Source organism: Pleurodeles waltl, chromosome 4_2 (genome assembly GCF_031143425.1).
Source record: "Pleurodeles waltl isolate 20211129_DDA chromosome 4_2, aPleWal1.hap1.20221129, whole genome shotgun sequence".
Classification (NCBI taxonomy): domain Eukaryota; kingdom Metazoa; phylum Chordata; class Amphibia; order Caudata; family Salamandridae; genus Pleurodeles; species Pleurodeles waltl.
Window position 1 is genome coordinate 905606605 of NC_090443.1, and position 13718 is coordinate 905620322.

Consider the following 13718-nt stretch of genomic DNA (forward strand, 5'->3'; position numbering starts at 1 on the left):
GGAGCACCAGAGGGAGTTGGAGAAAATGAGGATGGCACTAGAAGAGAAAAAGATTTTGTTGGCTCACGAGCGTAGCTTTAGAGAACTGGATAAGAGGTGCCAGTCTAGTAGGGATGGTGGCAGCCACATCACAGTGCAGCCTGAAAGGAGGGTGCACATTCCTAAAGATCTTGTGAAGGATTATAAAAGGGAGGACAACATATACTTGTGGTGTAAGGGGTATGAGTCTGCTCTCCATATGAATCTGGTCCCTGAAGCTCATTGGGGCAGGTCTGTGGAAGCGCTTTGAGGTAGAGGGGAGGGATACATAGACAGTTTTAGCGGATGCTCAGAATCTCATCTACTCTAGCATGAAGGATGCTTTGCTTACAAGGTATGGTCTTACCCCTGAGCAGTACAAGGATAAGTTTAGATCCTACAGGAAGAAGGAATCCCAAACATGGTTGGAATGTGTTGACTCTTATTGCAGGTCACTGGATGGTTGGGTGAAGGGCAGTAAGGTAACTACATATGAGGGGCTTCACAATCTGATTGCTTCGGAGCACTTGTACAGTTTATGTTTTCCAGAGCTGCGCCAGCACCTGATTGACCTCAAGCTGACTGACCCCAGGAAGCTTGCGCAGGAAGTAGACTGCTGGGAGAGCACCAGGGTCCAAAAGAGGTATGGGGGAGACCACGCCTAGGGTGGGCAGGGTCCCTCTCAGAAGAAAGGGGGGGGGTAAGGGTAAACAGGGGGAGTTCTCTAAAGGGCCCCAAACTGATTCCCAGGGTAAGGATTCCCAACCCCCCAGTGAAAAGAAGCCATGGTTCTCCAAAGGGAAGCCAATGGCAGGTGGTCCCCCACATAAGTGCTATGCATGTGACCAGGTGGGTCATGTGAGGGGGGCCCCAAATGCCCCAAAAGTACACTGGCATCCACTGGTGCACCGTTCCAGGGTTTGGCCAGTGTAGCGCTTGGGGAGGAGTTGGTTTCATGTGGGTGGGAACCAGCTGAGATGATCCTTGTCTCACTAGGGGACAGTGAGATGGTCCAGAGAACCCTAGTGCCTGAAAACACTAAGAAGTACAGGCAGTGGGTGACCTTTAATGGACAGAGGGTGGAGGCTCAGAGAGACACAGGAGCCAGTGTGATTACAGTGAGGAGTCAGCTGGTGTCTGAAGAGCAGATAGATCCCCAGGTACTTCACCAAGTAGTTCCTGTGGACAACTCAGATCGCCTGTGCAGAGTGGGGCAGGTTCCCTTTGAATGGGGGGGGGTCTCAGGTTCCTTGAAGGTAGCTGTGAGTCCAACCATGCCTGCTGATTGTTTGCTAGGCGATAACCTGGAGGGTTCCCCTTGGAAGGAGGTGGAACACAGGTCTCACTTGGAGATGTTGGGTCTGCCTGGGTGGGTATGCATATCCACCCGGTCAATGGCAGCCCATCAGGGTAATCAAGAGCCCCTGGAGCCTGAAACCGGCCCAGGGGACCGCCAAGAAGAGGAAGGGCAGGGGGTGTGGGAAACCGGCCCCAGAAGTTCCCACGGTCCGTGAGGAGGCAGAGCCTAGGGTGACGCCCCGGAGCCTACAGGGGAACAGATGGCTGAACTGGAGGAGGTCCCTGAGCTGTCGCAGTGGCAGCAGCAAGGGGGGCCCACCAGGGGAGCATTGTGTGCAGCACAGAAGCCATGCCCTACTTTGGAGGGTTTGCGGCAGCAGGCTGCAGACCAGGTGGCTGGCCAGGAGCCAGGATCATACCTGATATATTGGGAGGATGACCTCCTGTATAGCGAGCCTAAGGTTCCTGAGCCTGGGTCAGCCTGTGTGCTGGTGATACACCAGTGCTTCAGGGACTTCCTACTGGGGTTGGCTCATGATGTGCCCTTAGCTGGACATTTGGGGCAGGACAAGACCTTTAAGAGGCTTGTCACCTACTTTTACTGGCCCCTAATGCGCAGGCACTCAGATGCACATTGCCGGTCTTGTCAGATTTGTCAGGTAAGTGGCAAGAGTGGGAGGAAATGTAAGGCTCCCCTCCAGCCCTTGCCTGTTGTCAGTACTCCTTTTGAGAGAGTAGGCATTGACATTGTGGGGCCTCTGGATTCCAAGACAGCCATGGGCAACAGGTTTATCCTGGTCTTGGTGAACCATGCCACCTGGTACCCAGAAGCCATTCCTTTGAGATCAATCACTTACCCTGTGGTGGGTCATGCTTTGATGAGGGGTTTTACCCTCATGGGATTCCCCAAGGAAGTGGTATCTGATAGGGGTATGAACTTCATATCCACGTATATGAAGTCTCTGTGGAAGGAGTGTGGGGTAACCTACAAGTTCACCACCCCTTACCACCACCAAAGTAATGGTCTGGTTGAGAGATTCAACCGCACCTTGAAAGGCATGGTAATGGGCCTTTCAGAGCCCTTGAGGCGGAAGTGGGCCATCCTCTTGCCATGCCTTCTGTTCACCTACAGGGAGGTGCCTCAAAAGGGACTTGGGTTTAGTCCCTTTAAGATGATTTATGGCCACCCTGTGAGGGGACCTTTGAGTCTGGTTAAGGAAGCTTTGGAGAAAGCTCCCATTAAACACCCCAGGATGTATTCAGTTACATGCTGGCTCTGAGAAAACAGACTGCCCACTTCAGGAGTCTCGCTCAGGAGAACCTGGAAGCAAGCCAGGAGGACATGAAACGCTGGTATGACCAGAATGCCACTCTGGTCGAGTTTCAACCTGGACAAAAAGTGTGGGTGATGGCACTAGTGGAGCCTAGGGTGCTCCAGGATAAGTGGACTGGGCAATTTGAGGTGGTGGAGCGCAAGAGTGAAGTCACCTATCTTGTGGACTTGCGGTCTCCGAGGAACCCTTTCAGGGTCCTGCATGTCAACCGCCTCAAACCGCAGTTTGAGCAGACTGAACTGTCCATGCTCCTTGCGACAGATGATGGGGTAGAGGAGGAGAGTGAGCCTCTTCCTGACCTCCTGTCTGCAGGAGAAAAAGATGAGTCAGTGGAGGGAGTGATCCTCTCCCCCTCCCTGACTGAGGAGCAGCAAGGTGAATGTCGCCACATGTTGGGACGGTTTTCCTCACTGTTTTCCCTGATCCCAGGAGTCACACACTTGTGCACACATGATGTGGATACTGGGTACAGTGCACCCATTAAACAGAAGGTTGACTGACAGGATCAGGGCATGCATTAAGGATGAGGTATCCAAAATGCTTACCCCAGGGGTTATTAAGCACTCCAGCAGTCCTTGGGCCAGCCCAGTGGCATTGGTACCAAAGGCTGTTGCACCTGGTGCCACTCCAGAACTCAGGTTCTGTGTGGACTACTGGGGACTCAATGCGGTCAGCAAGACTGACGCACACCCCATCCCCCGAACTGATGAGCTCATTGACCAGTTGGGAGCTGCCAAGTACCTCAGTACGTTTGATTTAACATCTGGGTACTGGCAGATTGCTTTAACTGAGGGGGCCAAGGAGAGGTCAGCATTGTTTACACCAGATGGACACTTTCAATTTAAAGTGATACGATTTGGGATGAAGAATGCCCCTGCCACCTTTCAGAGGTTGGTCGACCAGGTGTTGGCTGGGCTGGATGGGTTCAGTGCTGCCTACCTGGATGACATTGCTATGTTTAGTTCCACGTGGGAGGAACACTTGCAACACCTCTGGAGAGTGTTAGAGGCCCTGCAGAAGGCAGGCCTCACTATTAAGGCAAGCAAGTGCCAAATAGGGCAGGATTCTGTGATGTACTTAGGACACCAGGTGGGGAGTGGTCAGGTGGCACCCCTCCAGCTTAAGATGGACACAATTCTGGCTTGGGAGCCTCCCAAGACCCAGACTGAAGTGAGAGCCTTTTTAGGACTCACAGGATATTACAGGAGGTTTGTTAAGGGGTATGGTACCATTGTTACCCCCTTAACCTAGATGACTTCTAAGAAGCAACCCAAGAAAGTGATCTGGACTGAGGCTTGCCAGAACGCTTTTGATGCACTGAAGGCTGCCATGTGCACAGCACCTGTGCTGAAGGCACCTGACTACTCCAAGGAGTTTGTTGTGCAGACACCTCAGAGCATGGTATTGGAGCAGTACTCTCACAGCTTAATGAAGAGGGCCTAGATCAACCCGTAGCCTTCATTAGCAGGAGGTTACTACCCAGGCTACTTGTTTGGGACTCACTTTCGAGTTCAGACCTACCACAGGCCCCTCAGATGGTTAATGCAAATGAGGAGTGAGAATCCAAAAATGTTGAGGTGGTCCATTTCCCTACACGGGATGGACTTTACGGTGGAACACCCTCCTGGTACAGAACACGCCAATGCTGATGGTCTGTCCAGGTTCTTCCACCTTAGTGATGAGAACTCCCATGAGGTTGGGTAGTTGCTCCCCACTTTCAGCTGGGGGGGACACGTGTTAGACCTTTTATCCTTGCCGTGGTCTTCCTTAACTTTTTGCCTCTGTTCCCCAGGTTGTTGATGTGTGCTGGACTCTGATTTTACTGTTTTTGTTACTCTGGGCACTTTACCACTGCTAACCAGTGCTAAAGTGCAAGTGCTCCTTTACAAAATGTGTAGGTAATTGGCTTATCCATGATTGGTATATTTGATTTATTAGTAAGTCCCTAGTACAGTGCCCTAGAGGTGCCCAGAGCCTGTAAATCAAATGCTACTTGTGGGCCTGCAGCACTGGTAGTTCCACCCACATGAATAGCTCTGTAATCATGTCTCAGACCTGCCACTGCAGTGTCTGTGTGTGCAGTGTGAACTGTAAATTCGACTTGGCAAGTGTACCCACTTGCCAGTCCTAAACCTTCCCTTTTCTTATATGTCAGACAACCCTAAGGTAGGCCCTAGGTAGCCCCAAGGGCAGGGTGCAGTGTATGGTTAAGGTAAGACATATAGGGGGTCATTACAACCCTGGCGGACGGTGTTAAAGCGGCGGTAAGACCGCCAACAGGCAGCCGGTCTTTTTTTTGGAATTATGACCATGGCGGTTACCGCCATGGTCATCCGCCGCTTCTCCGTACCGCCCGCCAGGGCGGAGACGACCGCTGGGCTGGAGACATGGGTCTCCAGCCCAGCGGGTGTGACAATACCGCCGCCGGTATTTTGACCCGGCTTACCGCCATGGATTTCCAGCGGTAGGAACCGCCATGAAATCCATGGCGGTAAGCACTATCAGTGCCAGGGACTGACCGGAGTCTCCCCCATACCTCACCCCCACCCCGACTCCCTCTCCTACACCCCCCACCGCCCCTGCCACCCCCCAAGGGTGGCAGGACCCGCCTCCCAACCGACCCCCAACATTACCTGACACATACACACCCGACACGCACTCAGGCACCACCAACACACATACACGCACACACCGACATACATGCCAACATTCACACACACAGTCAGACAAGCACCCCCACATTCAAACATACACGTGCACACCCATACAGACATACCTACAGACATACACGCACTCATTCCCAAAACACGCACCACCCCCGCAAGCATACACGCACTCACACACCCCCTCTACATACACCCATGCACACCCCCATGCACGCACACAACACACAACACCCCACCTCCCCTAACGGACGATCGACTTACCTGTTCTGTCGATCCTCCGTGGAGGGGACCGGAGCCATGGGGCAGCTCCGCCGACACCACACCGCCAACAGAACACCGCCGTGCAGAATCACAGGACGTGATTCGCTGGGCGGTGTTCTGTAGGCGTGGCGGTGGAGGTGGAGCAACCTCCACTTCCCCGCCGCCCGTCACTATGGCTGTTGGCGGCTCTCCGTCGGAAAAACGACGTAGAGCTCCCAACAGTCATAATACGCCGAGCGGAAAATCGCCACCACTGGCGGTCTTCAGCACGGCGGTCCCTCGGCGGTCTTGTGAAAAGACCGCCGAGGTTGTAATGACCCCCATAGTAATGTGTTTCATATAACCTGACAGTGAAATATTGCTAAATTCGTTTTTTCACTGTTGCAAGGCCTGCCCCTCTCATAGGTTAACATGGGGGCTACCTTTAAATCTGATTAAAGTGTAGATTCCCTTTGGGAGTGGGTGGACATGTGGAGTTTGGGTCTCTGAGCTCACAATTTAAAAATACATCCTTTAGTTATGCTGATTTTATGATTATGGGGGTCATTACAACATTGGCGGTAAAAGGCGCTTACCGCCGTGCAGAAGACCACCAATACACCGCAGCGGCCCCGGAATTCCGCCACAGCTATTATGACCCACATCTCAGAATCCGCAGAAATTCAGACACCCACACAACTCCGCCACACCAAAGGTCAGTGATAAACTGGTGGAAAAAAAACCTCCACCGTCACGCCAACAGAAACACGCCCAGGCTACCATGACCCACGAATTCACGCTGCGGTCTTTCAACCGCGGTATTCCATTGGCGGTACACACCGCCGCGCTCAAAATACACACACATCTCCAAAACACTGCCACATTGGACAATTCAAAATACACACACCTGAGACACATACAAACACCACTCCCACACACTCAATACAATATAAAACACACACCCACATCACCCACAAACCCCTATGACCAAAAATTAGAGACGAAGGTGACAGAGAGATAGCACAGCAAAAGACAACCCCACAACACAGAGGCACACAACACCATCACCCATACAACATCCGCGCACAAAACACCCCACACCACCACACATCACCACACTCATCAACACATACACCACCCCACACATCACCTACACCACCCCATGTCACGCCAAAGACACCCCAGGTTTTCAGAGGAGGAGCTCAGGGTCATGGTGGAGGAAATTCTACGGGTAGAGCCACAGCTATTTGGAGCACAGGTGCAGCACACCTCCATAACCAGGAAGATGGAGCTATGGCGAAGAATCGTCGACAGGGTCAACGCTGTGGGACAGCACCCAAGAAATCGGGAGGACATCAGGAAGAGGTGGAACGACCTACGGGGGAAGGTGCATTCAGTGGTCTCCAGGCACAACATCGCGATTCAGCGGACTGGTGGCGGACCCCCACCTCATCCCCCACAACTAACAACATGGGAGGAGCAGGTCTTGACCATCATGCATCCAGAGGGCCTCGGAGTCAGTGGAGGAATGGACACTGGTAAGTCAAATCTTAACTATCAGAACCCCCACCCTACCTGCATGCTATCACACACCCCCACCCTCACCCTCTCCCCTATCACTCCAACTCCTCACTAATGTACTAATAACACAAACCACACATCCCAACACCAAGCCCTGCATGACACAACTAAGCATGGACACACAGCACTAAAGCATGCGCACTGCACATACCCATAAAAAAAACCCAACCATCATCATACAAGCCCCTACGCAGGAATGCTTGCACTGGGGTACACGCACACCCACCCATTGCACACCATGACACACACACATGCAATAATCATGCTCTTATAACCCTGTAGGACCACTACGTAACGTCACCACACAGGAGGGTCCAGACATCTCCACTCCACCCACAGAAGAGGCCCACAGTGACGACAGCAGCTCTGGCCAACTGGATCCAGATGACCAGCCCGGACCATCATGGGCCTCGGGACAGTCGGTTCCCCTTGCACAGGCACAGCCCAACACTGACCCTCCACCCTCTGGTAACACCAGCACAGCACCCACCCAGCGGGCCCATACCTCCGTACCCAGGACACGTCAATCAGCAGTGTGTCCACCACTACAGGGAACCCAGGGTAACCCACCACCCCAACAACAACAGGGCCCTGGGGGCAGTGGTAGTGGGCACACGGTCCAGGGGACTGAGGCACAGGAACACAGGGGAACTGGGAGGGCTGCTGTGCGACAGGGGGCGGACAGGCCAAGGGAACTCACTCTCCACGAGGCCCTCTCCTCCATCATGGGAGAATACCACCACTCCCATGAGACGATGGCTACGGTCCTGGCCAAGTTTCACGAGACCCAGCGCATGCAGGATGAACAGTATTTGGGGTTCAGGGAGGAGCTCAGAACCATCAGCTCCGCCCTGGGCACCATCGTAGGGGTGCTGAAGGACATACAAAAGACCATGAGGGACACCGTGGCACTCCAAGGGGCCCCTGACACTAGCATGGACGATGAACTGCCCGCCACCTCCGCCGGCGCTAGTGGACAGGACGCCCCACCACAGGACGACCACACCAGCACCCCACCCCCTGCAGATGGACAACCACCCCGCAAGCGGTCCCTGAGATCCAGGAACAGGACAGAGCAAGATGGCAAGACCCCCGCCAGGAAATGAGACCACCCTGATTGTCCTCCCACTGTCTCACTTTGTTACCCTGTCCAGATTGGAACTGCCCCAGCTCCACTTCCTATGCCCATATGGGCAGTGCACCTGTGTGACTAATAGACTGGACTCTGCCATGGACATTCCTCCACCATCACCCATCACCATTTTGCAACCCCCTCCAATAATTAGCACTTCAGTAAACACCCTTGAAGCATAAAACAATCTGGAGTCAGTCTGTGATTTTGAAAATTTGTATTAGCAATGACAGTGACAAAATGCATTTTCAAATGTAATGCCAACATACCTATGTCACACATCACAAGTCCATGAAGGATGCAAGCAGATGATACACGTTGGTAACCACACCTGTGAAACCGTAATGGAAATGTACAACTCAGTTACCATATACTGGTTGAAATCGACAGACAGGATAGAGGTAGAAGTGTGAAAGTGAATGTAATAGTAAAAAAAAAATTCTCACCTGTGTGTCACTGGAAATATTGCTGTATGACTGACTCCCTGTTGTCTATGTCTTCTTCCTCAGCTTCCTCCTCATCACTGTCCACAGGCTCCACAGCTGCCACAACACCGTCATCTGGACCATCCTCCTGCAGAAAAGGCACCTGGCGTCGCAAAGCAAGATTGTGAAGCATCGAGCAGGCGATGATGATCTGGCACACCTTCCTTGGTGAGTAGAATAGGGAACCACCTGTCATATGGAGGCACCTGAACCTGGCCTTCAGGAGGCCAAAGGTGCGTTCGATCACCCTCCTACTCCGCCCATGGGCCTCATTGTAGCGTTCCTCTGCCCTGGTCCTGGGATTCCTCACTGGGGTCAACAGCCATGACAGGTTGGGGTAACCAGAGTCCCCTAATAGCCACACCAGTGCCTCTGGAGTTGACCCATCACATACGGGATGCTGCTATTCCGCAGGATGTAGGCGTCATGCACTGAGCCAGGGAACATAGCATTTACCTGGGAGATGTACTGGTCTGCCAAACATACCATCTGTACATTCACAGAATGATAACTCTTCCGGTTCCTGTACACCTGTTCACTCCTGCGTGGGGGGACCAGAGCTACATGGGTGCCATCAATTGCACCTATGATGTTGGGGATATGTCCCAGGGCATAGAAGTGACCTTTCACTGTAGCCAAATCCTCCACCTGAGGGAAAACGATGTAGCTCCTTACGTGTTTCAGCAGGGCAGACAACACTCTGGACAACATGTTGGTAAACATAGGCTGGGACATCCCTGATGCCACGGCCACAGTTGTTTGAAATGAGCCACTTGCAAGGAAATGGAGCACTGATAGCACCTGCACTTCAGGGGGTATTCCTGCGGGATGGCGGATTGGTGAGATCAGGTCTGGCTCCAACTGGGTACAAAGTTTCTGGATTGTGGCACGGTCAAACCTGTAGGTGATGATCAAATGTCGCTCCTCCATTGTTAACAGGTCCACCAGCGGTCGGTACACCAGAGGATTCCGCCATCTCCTCAAATGTCCCAGCTGACGGTGCCTAAGATGGACAACAGCGACCACAGAGTCAACAAATTCCCAGGTATGTACCCACAGCTACACAGAACACGACACCAAATACAAAACTGTTCCTGTATGTGTGTTGAGTGTAGGCCTAGGTATGTGTGACGCAGTAGTAAATGAAGCCATGTGGGCCCCTGAAATGGCGGCTGCCTGACCTCTAAAGTGGGACAATGGGATGTGAGGTATCTGCGCTGGCGTTGTACACTGTCGCGGTAGGCGGTCGTGGCCAGCGGCGCGATGCTGTATTGGTTAACATTGGACCCTATGGGTCCCAGGAGCCAATGATGAAGTGCGCCAGCGGTGATGATACGCACCGCCGCGGACGTCACCGCCGCGGACGTCACCGCCATTTTCTATCTGTTCAATCACTCAATACCTGATCTTCGACAGGAGAGGACCTACACTACAAGTGCTGCTGTGACCTCGGTCTGGAAGAGACAATGGCTGCTGCGTCTGGGGAAAGGGCCCCTGCCTTCACTGCTCAGGAGTTGGAGAAGCTAGTCGACGGGGTCCTCCCCCAGTACACGCTACTCTACGGTCCTCCAGACCAACAGGTAAGTACACAGGGAGCACGTTGTATGGGCTATGCTGGGTGGAGAGGGCTGGATGTCAGTAGGAAGGGGGCAGAGTTCAGCGACCATGAAGGACTGTGAATGCATGTGGCACATGGCAGAGGTTGGGATGGGGGCAACTCACTTCGACGGTGCAGTTGGTAATGACTTCTCTTCTTCCCCTGTACATGTCATGTAGGTCAGCGCCCACCAGAAGAAGGACATTTTGCGTGCCATCGCCAAGGACATCCGGACCCTGGGGGTCCACCAGAGACGGGGCACCCACTGCCGTAAAAGATGGGAGGACATTCGCCGCTGGAGCAAGAAGACGGCGGAGGCTCAGCTGGGGATGGCCTCCCAACGTGGGAGGGGTGCCCGTCGCACCATGACCCCCCTGATGTTCCGGATCCTGGCGGTGGCCTACCCGGAGTTGGATGGGCACTTGAGGGCATCACAGCAGACACAAGGGGGTGAGTACACTCTCATTTTGTGGACTTTGCACACAGTGGAGGGGTCTGGGTGGGGGAGGAGGGCTGTGTGTTTCCCTAGGCCAGGGCGAGTTACGTAGGCTAGGCCCCTCAGGAATGCAGGCCATGTGGCACTCCACCCCACCTCTGTAGAGTGGCAAGTACAGGTAGACATGCACCTGTGTCATCTATGTGTGCAGATGTCCACCATAGCCATGTAGGCCAGATCCCAGGAATTGCATCTGTAGAGGCCAGGAGCACGGCGTAGTGCAGGGGGCTGCTGTGTCTGTATTGTCCGCCAACGGTAGCGGTAAGCCATGCACTCAACCTGTCTTTCCTCTGTCGTCCCCCCCCCCTTTTTGTGCTCTCCCTGTTCTTTTGTGCATCAGCATCATCAGGCGGAGGTACAGTGGCACTGGAGCACGAGGGAGCAGCATCCCACATGGCCATGGAGGGCCACACCACAGACTCTGAATACACCAGTGGGACGGAGGGCGAGGGGAGCTTCACGTTGGTCACCAGATAAGCAAACAGCGACACAGACTCGTCTGCCGATGGGAGCTCCCTTGTGGTGGCGGCACCATCTGTGCCCCCCTCTTCTACAGGTACAGCCGCAACCCCCCCTACCAGCACTGCCCTCCCAGCAGCCCCTCAGCCTTCGCTCCGTGCCCGCTCACCCAGGAGGGTGGGCATCACCTTCGCCCCAGGCACCTCAGCCCCTGCCCCTGTCACCCCTGCTGCCCTCAGTGAGGAGGCCATTGACCTCCTCAGGTCACTCACTGTTGGGCAGTCTAACATTGAGAATTCCATCCAGGGTGTAGAAAGGGAGTTGCAACACAGTAATGCATTCCTGGAGGGCATTCATTCTGGTCAGGCTGCCCTTCATCGAACCCTGCAATCTCTGGTCTCAGCGCTGATGGCAGCCATTGTCCCTGTGTCTAGCCTCCCCCCTCCAACTTCCTCCAACCAGACCCAGTCCCCTGTACCCCAGCCTATCCCAAGCACACCATCAGACAAGCATGCACACACCTCAACACACAAAAGTAGCTCAGGCAAACATAAGCACCACACAACCCACAGGCACTCACACAAGCATCACCCACATACAGACACAGCAACATCCACTGCCTCCACTGTGTCCCCCTCCTCGTCGTCTCCCTCCTCCCTCCCAGTGTCGTCTACACTCTCACCTGCATGCACTACATCGACAGGCACTAGGACTCGCACCAGAACACCCAGCACCACACCCCGCTCACCTGCACTCACCACCCCCACTACCATTTACACGTCCCCTGTGTCCACTCCCAGTGTGCCTGTGACGCCCCCTCCCAAAGTACACAAACGCGGGCACCCACACACCCAACATCCATCCACCTCACAACAGCCTCCAGTACCTGTACCTGCACCCAAATCACCTAAAGTTACACCTCCTACAACCACCTCCTCTTCCTCCACTACCAGATCCCCTCCAGCTACCCATCCCAGTGTTCGTCAGAAAGTCTTCCTCAGCAACGTTGACCACTTTCCCACCTCCCCCACCCCTCCAATTCATAGGTCCCGTAGTAGCACCTCAGCCAAAAAAAGTCCGGTACCAGTGGTGCGTGTTAAAGGTGTGTGGAGTGCACCGGCCACCAGGGCAGCCAGTGTGACACGGAGCCAAAGCACTGCCAGTCGACCCCCTGTAAAGCACCTTAAGTTGGAAAGTGGCCGACGGGAGAGGGTGAAAACTCCTGCCGGCAAAACAGCTCACAAGGGTCCCGGGGGGAGTGCCGAGTCAGCTGTGACTCCTCCCAAGGTGGTGAAGGGGCAGAAGAAGACTCCAAAGTCTGGTAAGAGCAGCACGGCGGAGAAGGCCGCCATCCTCCCCGCTGGCCTGGACGCCACCGCCAGCACTGTCGTCACTGGTCAGGAGACCACCGCCAGAGTCAGTGCCCTGGAGGGCACCAGTATCGTCACTGGTCCGGAGACCACCTCCAGAGTCAGTGCCCTGGAGGGCAGCAGTATCGTCACTGGTCAGGAGACCACCGCCAGAGTCAGTGCCCTGGAGGGCAGCATTATCGTCACTGGTCAGGAGACCTCCGCCAGAGTCAGTGCCCTGGAGGGCACCAGTATCATCACTGGTCAGGAGACCACCGCCAGCGTCAGTGACCTGGAGGGCCCCGGCAGCCACAGCCCCGCTGGGCACTGAGGGACCGTAATGCCACACACTGCTGCACAGGTCAGAGACAGCAAAGGCAAGCACCGCTGAACAGGGCAAAGACCGCCATGGTGAAGACCGCTGAACAGGGCAAAGCACCGCTGAACAGGACATAGACCGCCATGGCAAAGCACCGCCGAACAGGTCAGAGACAGCAAAGGCAAGCACCGTTGAACAGGGCAAAGAACACCATGGTGAAGACCGCTGAACAGGGCAAAGCACTGCTGAACAGGACAAAGACCGCCATGGCAAAGCACCGCCGAACAGGTCAGAGACAGCAAAGGCAAGCACCGCTGAACAGGACAAAGACAGCCATGGCAAAGCACCGCCAAACAGGTCAGAGACAGCAAAGGCAAGCACCGCTGAACAGGGCAAAGACCGCCATGGTGAAGACCGCTGAACAGGGCAAAGCACCACTGAACAGGACAAAGACCGCCATGGCAAAGCACCGCCGAACAGGTCAGAGACAGCAAAGTCAAGCACCGCTGAACAGGGCAAAGACCGCCAAATCAAGCATCGTTAGCCCATGTGCAGCGGGGACAGTGACGGAACTGGGACCGTCACAGGGAGCATGATGCACTCTGGGCACAAGTCCCCCTCCAGAACCAGTGGAGACCTGCATCATCTTGAGAGACTGTGGCTTTGCACTCCCCAGGATAAAGCAGTGGGCAAACCACCCACTGGAGAGACTTGAGAGACTGTCGCTTTGCACTCCCCAGGAT